At 41.6% G+C, this 9,661-nt stretch overlaps 1 non-coding gene across 1 annotated transcript; it reads right to left on the bottom strand.

The window, feature by feature from the left end:
- Positions 1-9,071: 9,071 nt before the first annotated feature.
- Trnac-gca (transfer RNA cysteine (anticodon GCA)) lies at positions 9,072-9,143 on the bottom strand. Its single transcript has one exon. It is a non-coding gene; the product is annotated as a tRNA-Cys (tRNA).
- Positions 9,144-9,661: the final 518 nt, after the last annotated feature.

Raw genomic sequence — 9,661 nt, 5'->3', positions numbered from 1 at the left:
TAGTATTTTGCTCAAAATGATTTGCAGTGCTGGTTTTCTGGCTGTGAATTCTTTTAGCTTTTGTTTATCGTGAAAGATTTTAATTTCATTGTCAAATCTGAAGCTTAATTTTGCTGGATACAGTATTCTTGGTTGGAATCCATTATTTTTCAGCATTTGAAATACATTGTTCCAGGATCTTCTCGCTTTCAAAGTCTGTGATGAAAAATCAGTCGTTAACCTAATTGGTTTACCCCTGAATGTAATCTACCTCCTTTCTCTCGTAGCTTTTAATATTCTCTCCTTGTTCTGTATGTTGGCTATCTTCATAATTATATGTCTTGGAGTTGGTCTATTACGGTTTTGAATGTTTGGGGTCCTGTAGGCTTTCAGGATTTGGCAATCCATTTCATCTTTCATCTCTGGGAAGGTTTCTAGAATTATTTCATTTAATAGGTTGTCCATTCCTTTGGTTTGAACCTCTATACCTTCTTCTATCCCAATGACTCTCAAGTTTGTTTTTTTTATGACATCCCATATCTCTTGGATAGATTGTTCATGAGATTTAATTTAAGCTTCCTTTCTGTGTTGATTATATTCTTGTATAGTTGATAAACTTTGTCTTCATTATCTGATGTTCTGACTTCTACTTAATCTAGTCTATTTGTAATATTCTCGTTAGAGTTTTTAATTTGGTTTATGGTTTCCTGCATTTCTAGGATTACTGTTTGATCTTTTTTTTAAATCTCTATCTCCTGGCAAAGCTCGTTCTTTGAAGCTTGAATTTGTTTGTTTAATTCGTTTTCAAAATATACTTTCATTGCTTGGACTTGCTGTCTCATGTCTTCTCTAATATTCCGTTCCATATGAGTTAGGTATGCCTTGAGTTCTTTCCCTGTCCATGTTTCTGATGCTTCTAGGTCCTCCTGTAGATATAAGTTGTCCTGCATTGTTTGTAATCCTTTTTTCCCTTGTTTTTTCATGTTGTTCATGTTACTTTCCAGCTCTGTTTGACTGCTGTGTAACTGGTTTCTCCTATAAATTTGTTTTGGTTTTGTATATCTCTCTTGTCTCTCCTTTGTGATGGGAGATTATGCCTAGAAATGTTGGGCTTTATTGTACTTTAAAGCTGATTCATTCAATTCATAAAAGGCTTCCGGGTTCTGTATGCATATAGTGATTTGTTGTCTGTTCTTAGGACTTTATGTTTAGGTTAGGTGCTATGATGGTATGAGGGTTAGTATGTGTTGGCTACTTTAGAAGATTGCTCTTCTGAAGGGGGATACTAACAGGCTATTTGATCAGGGTGTTGGTAGTAGCTAGGTATTTAGGAGCCCTATAGACAGCCTCGAAACATTCACCTATTTGCATTTAGACAATTACACGTAATGGAAGACGTAATGCTTGGGATGAAAGTTGGGGGGTAGGGGAAGGAAGGTGCTCTTAAAAAGAAAGAAGGAGAGAGAGAGAGAGAGAGAGAGATTAGAGGAGAATGAAAAGAACAATAAACTTGAAACGGGAAAGAAAGAAAGAAGGAAAAGGGGAGAAAAGAACAGAGAGAGAAGAAAAAAAAATTGAAGTCTTAGAGATCCATTTTCTTCTCTTCCAGTAGGCAGAGCTGTGCCCTCCGAGCTGAGCTTCTGCCCTCTACGTGCTGATAGCAATCCCTGTAAGGCAGCTCCTGGGAGTCTCTCAATCTTGTCAGTCTAGAGCTGTTTCACTTCTCCAGCCCCTCCGTGCCTTCCTCCTGTCAGCCGGCCAGCCAGGTCCTGTTCACCGGAAGCGGTTCCCCAAAGATCTAGTTACACTTGCGGCCCCACCGGGCATCCCATTTAAGCCCCAGTGCTGTGGTAAACTGGCGGCTAAGACCTTGGGAGTCGCCACTGGTGATATGGGGGGTTGGGGGTCAGGAATCCCCTCTGCTTCCCTACAGACACACCCCCGGAGAGATCCCTGAGGTTTCCTGGCTGCTTGTATCTGGATGGGGTGGGAGTCACACACCTGCTAAAGTGGATTCCGCTGGGAAGGAATTCCGTCGGCCGAACGCCGGTGACATCACCTCTCTGCTATGGCGGGCCCCAGGCTCCTTGCCGGAGTGTCCGAAGGGAGGGATGGGACTGGTCCGTCCCCAGTTGGCCTCAGCTCTCGGCTCACTATTTCATGAAGGCTTGGCTAAAGACCTCTTCCGGCCAAGCTGCGTCTTGGAGGCTAGCCACCCAGTCACGGTGGCTGCGGGCAGGCGGCCACGCTGCTGCTCGCGGACAGCAGCTGGCGGGTCTGGACCTCTGCGTCTCGTGGCGGGGATTCACTCGTCTGGGGCAAACTGTCACTTCCAAAAATCCTAGTAACTCCTGGCCGGTCTCTCTTCAGTGGAATTTTGCTAGGAGATTCTCCGCAGGTAGAATCTAAGTGTATCTATGCATCTGTCTGACCCCATCACTGAGGGGGTACTGAAAGCGCTGCGTCTCCCCCCGCCGCCATGTTGGATCCCCGTCTGGTTCCTTATCGCTTGTTTGCCTCAAATGTGAACACTCAACCCCACTCAAGGCTGAACACTCAACCCCCACCTGTTGGTGCAACAGAAACCCACATCTAGCCCAGGCCCAGTCTGACTGAATGCAAAAGATGACATCCTTATCAACTACTGTATGATTCAATCATTGTATATCAACACGGCAAGCTACAGACCCAAAGACCTTATTAGATTTTGGCTATAAAAACTCTCCCCCTACCCTCTCTCTTTCTTCTCTCTCTCTCTCTCTCTCTCTCTCTCATTTAGTTCTCTTTTTCTCTCTTTCTTCTCTCTTTCCCTGGTCTCTCCCGCTTTCTCTCTTTCTCACTTCTCTCCCTGTTAATCAGACAAGAAAGATCTTGTTTCTGCAAGAAACAAGCTGCTGCAAGAAAGATCTCTTGGTCACTCTGAGAGTCATGATCACTTTCCTTTCAATGTCAAGTTTACAGAGCCACTAAGGAAGATCTTCAGAAAAACACACAGATCACTGACCACAGGAGTCCTCCTTCTGCCAGGTAATGATGGCACCAGAGACAACTGACAGAGCCTTAGGAAGGGTGATGCTGAGGGTAAATAGCATGGAGAACACTGACCAGAGAAAAGACCAGTGTAGGTTTGCCAATAAAAAATCTATAAATATATCAGTAGGTGACACCTGGAATTGCACAGGGACCTCTTGTGCAGTCAAATGCTCAATCCATGAGCTGTGACCCCTTGACTGACTGGGTTCCCCTTAGCATGTGTCACCTGTTCCCATGCCCAAGGACTCCATGGTGCACTGTGAGTGCTATTCCTTCCTCCCTGATGGAAACTGCACATGCACCACAGCCTGACAAGAGACCCCTCTTCAGGCCAGGAGGTCAGCGTTGCCAGTCCCCAGAGGACTCTTACTTGTCTTAGGCTCTTTCCTACCCAGTCTGATTGTATGCACATTCTCAATTCCCTCAGTAAATGGAATTCTTTCCTCTCTTTTCACTCAGAAGTTGAGAAATATGAGAGGGAGGGAGGCTGGGTCCTGGCCACTTCTACAACATATCAGCCACTTCTGCAACAAGTATATAAACAAATTTATCCAATGAGACAAATCTAGATTCTTTTTTCTTTCTTTTGTGGTCCTAGGGATTGAACCCAGGCCTTGTGCATGCAAGGCAAGCACTCCACCAACTGAGCTATATTCCCAGCCCTAGACAAATCAAAGTCTTAATGATGTACATTGAATCCAGGTGACCCTCTGTATCAGCTCTCACAGATCTCTGTATCAATCTTTCTTCATAAAAATTCCAGTGTGAAAATTGGAAAAACTGGAAGTACAGCAACAACAAAGACATTCAAATTACTGGAAAAAGGGGGTATATCTTATTTTATAATCTGATGTTACAGCTGGAACACCCTTCTAGATACCTATTTAAATGTTTTCCAGCATATTACTATGATAATACATAAATAACCACTTTAAAACTCAGTGGTGCCACCAATAGCCACCCAGGATTAGGGAAGGTTCCCTGACTGGGCCCTGATTCTGTTACCTGGGACTGACTCCAATTCAGACCTTCTGCATAAGAAATTGCCTGGCTCCACCTTCAGAGAACCAGCACTTTCCATCATTCTCCTTTGTAGTTTATGACAAAGTCAGTGGCAATTATATGAGCAGTCTTCTTAGCTTGCTTCCCATATGTGGAATATTAGAGGACAAGAGATCTTTTTCTTAACACAGTCTCAATGTCTTTTAGTAAAGGTTGCTAATGCTTTGTCTATACATCTCTCAAAAAAAAAAAAAACCCTCATGAGTGTATTTTGATATTAGGCATACGTCAAGTATAAATTATTCTAACTAGGATCCCCTTCTTGTGGTTGTACATGATGAGGATTCTTATATGAAAACCTCTGGTAGATTCTTATCAGAACATAGGAAAGTTATGTGAGATTCATTCTACTGTCTTTCCTATTTCTATTTCCTCTCCCTTCCCTCCATTCCCCTTTATCTAACCCACTAAACTTCTATTCTCCCTGCCTTGCTGTGTGTTAGCATCTGCATATCAGAGAGAACATTTGACCTTTGGCTTCTTGGGATTGGTTTATTTCACTCAACATGATATCTCCAGATCCATCCATTTACCAGCAAAAGTCATAAAGTCATTCTTCCTTAAGGCTGAGTAATATTCCATTGTGTATATATACCATGTTTTCTTTATCCTTTCATCTGTTGGGGGGGGGCACCTAGGTTGGTTGCATAGCTTAGTGATTGTTAATTGAGCTACTATAGACATTGATGTGGCTGCATCACGGTAGTATGCTGATTTTAAGTCCTTTGGGTAGAGACTGAAGATTGGGATAGCTAGGTCAAGTGGTGATCTCATTCCACATTTTCTGAAGAGTCTCCATACTGCTTTACAGAGGGGTTGCATTAATTTGCAGTCCCACCAGCAATGTATGAGTGTACCTGTTTCCCCACATCCTCACCAATGTTTAATGTCACTTGTATTCTTGATAATTGCCCTTCTGACTGGAGTGAGATGAAATCTCAGTGTAGTTTTAATTTGTGTTTGTATAATCTCTAGAGATGTTGAACATTTTTTCATATGTTTTTTGCCATTTGTATTTCTTTTTCTGTGACGTGCCTGTTCAGTTCCTTTGCCCATTTATTGATTGGTTTAATGGATTTTTTTTTTTTTGGTGTTAAGTTTCTTGAGGTTTTGTATATCCTGGAGATTACTACTCTACTGCTGCAGTCTGGCTGGGCACAATCAGGAGCCACTTGTCAAAAGAAACTAACTTTATTTTTAGAACCACACATGCCAAACAAAACAGCCTCTCAGGAAAAACCCTCAGAGCCTCAATTGCCACCACCAGCTTTCCACAAGCCTCTCTCTCCCACACAAGCTTCTCTCCACCTCCCACAATCCTCCTGCTCTTGAGGCCGATTGGCTGGGTCACGTGGGCGGAGCCAAAAAAGTCCCCCAATGAGCAGCTCCGTGGTCTGAAAGGGCAGGGAAACAGCCCAATGAGCATCACTGCAGAGGAGCCAATCAGCTAGATGTTGCTGGGGCCGCTGTGAGCCAATCATCAGCCGGCAGCTGGAAGTTTGCTGGCAGCTGGAAGTTTGCTGGGGCCCCTTCGGCTGTGGCTCTCAACACTCTACCTGAGGTGTAGGTGGCAAATATTTTCCCCATTCTCTAGGCTCTCTCTTCATGTTTTGATTGTTTCCTTTCCTGTGAAGAAGCATTTTAGTTTGATACCATCCCATTTTTGATTCTTGATTCTTTGATTCGTTAGGACTCTTGTTTAGGAAGTTGGTTCCTAAGCTGACATGATGGAGAGTTGGGCCTACTTATTCTTCTAGTAGGTTCAGGATCTCTGTTCTAATGCCTAGGTCCTTGATCCACTTTGAGTTAAGTTTTGTGCAGGGTGAGTGGGGGGGTTCAATTTATTCTGCTACATATGAATTTCCAGTTGTTCCAGCACCATTTATTGAAGATGCTATCTTTTCTCATGGGTTTATGGCTCCTTTGTCTAGTATGAGCTAACTGTATTTATGTGGGTTTTTTCCTGTGTCTTCTATTCTGTACCATTGGTCTTCATGTCTGTTTTGGTGCCAATAACATGCCATTTTTGTTACTACAGCTCTGTAGTATAATTTCAGGTACCTTAAGCAGTATGATATTCTTTGTCCCTTCTGATTCACTTTGGCTTGAAGGCCACTTTGTCTGATAGGAGGATAGTTGACAAGATCAAGATAAATAATATGTCTTTTCCCATCCTTTTATCTTCAGTCTGTGGATGTCTTTGCCTTTGAGGTGAGTCTCTCGTAGACAGCATATTGTTGGTTCTTGTTTTGTAATCCAGTCTGCAAATCTATGTCTTTAGACATAGATTTGATGATGAGTTTAGGCCATTTTCATTTAAAGCTATTATTGAGACATGATTTCTGGTTTTTGATGTGAATTGTTTTCTCCTGTGATTGACTGTTCTTCTAGGGTAGTTTCTCTCTTTGCTGGTTTTCACTTTTTTTCTCAATTCTTCTTTATGAAATATTTTATTGAGTATGTTTTGTAGTGCAGGTTTCCTAATTTTGAATTTTTTTAACTTTTCTTTGTCATGGAAGATTTTAATTTCATTGACAGTTCTGAAGCTTAATTTTGCTGGGTACAGTATTCTTGGTTGGAGTCTATTTTCATTCAGAGCATGGTATATATTATTCCAAGACTGTCTAGCTTTGAGGGTCTGGGTTGAGAAATCCACTGAGATCCAGTTTATTTTCCCTCTAAATGTGACCTGTCAGGTTTTTGGCAGTGTTTAAATTTCTCTCCTTATTCTGTATGTTAGGAATCTTCATAATACTGTGGTTTACTATGAGGTGACTCCCCCACATGCCAGCGCCACATCCTAAATGCAAAATGGTTCCTTTGTCATCCTGGAGCAGTAGGAAGAGATGCAGCTTGACATTGTGAAGCACACCTTTTGGTAAGTCTGGCTGTGTGTTTGATCTTGGATCTCTCCATACCCAGACATGCCACAAACATCCTAAAAATGTGTGTTCCTTTAATTTCCTTATTGCTCCAATTTGATTGTGGGGGGACTGGTCTGAGTGGCTCTGTTGGCAGTGGTGGGGGGGGCAGTGGGGCTGAGGCTCCTTCTTTATGTTGTAATATCCAACCTCCAGAGTCCCTGATCTGCTTTGAATATCCAGTATAAATTCCCAGTACAGTCCCTTTTTATTCAACCCATCTTGCTGAGAAGGTTCATATCTACTTTCTTGCATTCATACCATGGTGCAGCCAGGAAAGCAACCTCATCTCTTCCAGCATCTTGAAACCTCCCTCATTGTGACATAACCATTCATGCATGGAATATATGTGATTATTTCAAAAGGTGATGGGCACTTTTTACAGAGATGGTAGGATGTGTCGTAATTGCTATCTCTTTTCTGGGAGGTTACTTGCAAGCAGAGTACTTTAAAGTGTGCATTTAGTTCATCTTGTAGAGTGTGCAAAGCTGTATGTACATGGTTAGCCATTGCAGTGTAGTTTGTAAGAATGAGAAAACGAACCTCTTCTGTGTGGGTGCTCACACTCCACATGAACAGACTATTTGCATCAACAGTATTTCTGTGGGCTATTAAGATGCCTGGAACAGGATGATTGAGGGCAATTTTTAGCTTCTTCCACTTTTTAAAAAACTTTCATCCTCAAATCTAATTAGGAGACAAATTGTAGCTATGGCATCTCTCATGAGTCCATAAAGATGTGCAAATAAAATGGTTCTCAAAGATAGCCCTCAAGCAAATGCTGTATTTCTTGAGGTTGTATTGAAAGGGTTGTCATATAACTATTGTGTAGGAGGCAGAGGTATGGACATGTCACACATAGTATGCTCCACTTTTCCCATCTAGATTTAGATATTCTGGCATTTTGGTTCCATTGGTTTTTTAAATATTTTGATTTCCAGTTTGAACCAACACGTTGAGACAACAATAAAACTAATTTCTGCTTATCCAGGTAGGGCTCTGAAGCCAGAATCAAACCAATAAGAAATTCTGTAGAGTTTAACATTGCATTTTTTCTCTCCTTAGTCCACGGCTGTCATGAATTCATTTCTACATACATTCAACCGATTTTTGCTGTTAAGAATAAGCATAGTCTGGTGATTACTTTGGCATTGAAGCCTCCACCTGCAAGGTGTGACTCTGAAGTTGGCATGCTGGAATTTTCTCAAGTTATTGATCAAAAGACAGAGGCAATATGGCTGAGATAAGAGGAGAAGCAAAGTAGAACAGGGTCAGCTCAGCGGGAGAGCAGGAGGGCCTCCAGCTGTCAGGGAGGGTTGGCGCTCTTCTGATTAGAAAACCTACAGGTAGTACAAATCCTATGAATTCCCATGACAATTCTTGGGATCTAATTTTCCAGATCAGATCCCTAATTGTCACACCAGGGAAGCTGTGAATTAAATTTACATCATAATTTAGCAGTCTTGCAGAATCAAATACTGCCTGGAGTTCTCTGAAAATTCTTATGGCTGCTAGAAATAGCAATTTGAGTTCTTTATTTTTCCCCACAAATGTCAATTCTACCCCTTTGTGAAAAGTTTTTTCTATTAGTTTTATTAGTGCATTATAATTATACATAAGTTGGTTTCATTTTGACAAAATCAAACATATGGAATTTGGTTTAAATTCCATTCCCCCCTTTTGCCCTCCCTCCACTCTCCATTATTCTCCTTTCTATATTCTATTGATTTTCTTTTCACTCACTTATTTTTCACTGATGCTTTCTACATATACATAAAGGTGAAATTCTCTGTGTACCAATTATATATACATATAACATGAATTTCTTAAATTCATACCCTATTTCCTCCCATTTCCCATCCATTCTCTCTTCCTCTGTCTCCTTCTTCTACTCCACTGATATTCCCTTTATCCTTATGATATTTGATACTTACACACCTTCTTTCCCTTAATTTCCTCGCACTTATACATAGGAAAGGAAACATTTCTTGATTTTTCTGAGTCTGGCTCATTTCACTTAACATGATATTTACTATTTCAGACAATTTGTCACGAATTTTCATTGAGTTCAAAAGGAGGGGGCACCTGGATTTGAACCAGGGACCTCTTGATCTGCAGTCAAATGCTCTACCCCTGAGCTATACCCCCTGCTCTTTATGTGTGTCTAATAAGCACTCTAAAGCTGCCTGGCCACACCCTGGATTTTACCACCATCACATGTGTACTTGCTAGTGTTACACCTTCATATGAATTGTATCCTAAAAGTCATTTAAAATACAAGAGTAAATTCCAATACCTTTTTCCTGCCAATTAGAATTATTGGATGATAGGATGAACAGTGGCAAGGGATTGTTTCCCCAGCCCCACTAAACTTTCATGATTCCAAGTTGAACTAATCAGAAAAACATTTGGCTGAGCTCAGAAGCCCCGGGACTGGAGAGGGCTCTTGCCTGTTGAGAGGCACAGAAATATCTCCAGGCTTCAGGTGAGCACAAGCTACAGACACAGAGGTGAAAAACCATGGAAAAGAGTGACCATACCTCCTCAATATGCTGATGAGGCACACTGATGCCAGGACAGACTCTGGAGAGAGGGGAAGATGACCAAAAACCTTTCTAATAAGGAGACTGCTAAATAAGGAAGGTAGAAGGTGATACTGCAGGGTG

Source organism: Marmota monax, unplaced genomic scaffold (genome assembly GCF_021218885.2).
Source record: "Marmota monax isolate L192 unplaced genomic scaffold, Marmota_monax_Labrador192_F-V1.1 WCK01_AAM20220418_F8-fsc00193, whole genome shotgun sequence".
NCBI lineage: Eukaryota > Metazoa > Chordata > Mammalia > Rodentia > Sciuridae > Marmota > Marmota monax.
Note: the sequence above shows the minus strand (reverse complement) of the source record. Positions and strands in the feature narration are given on the sequence as shown.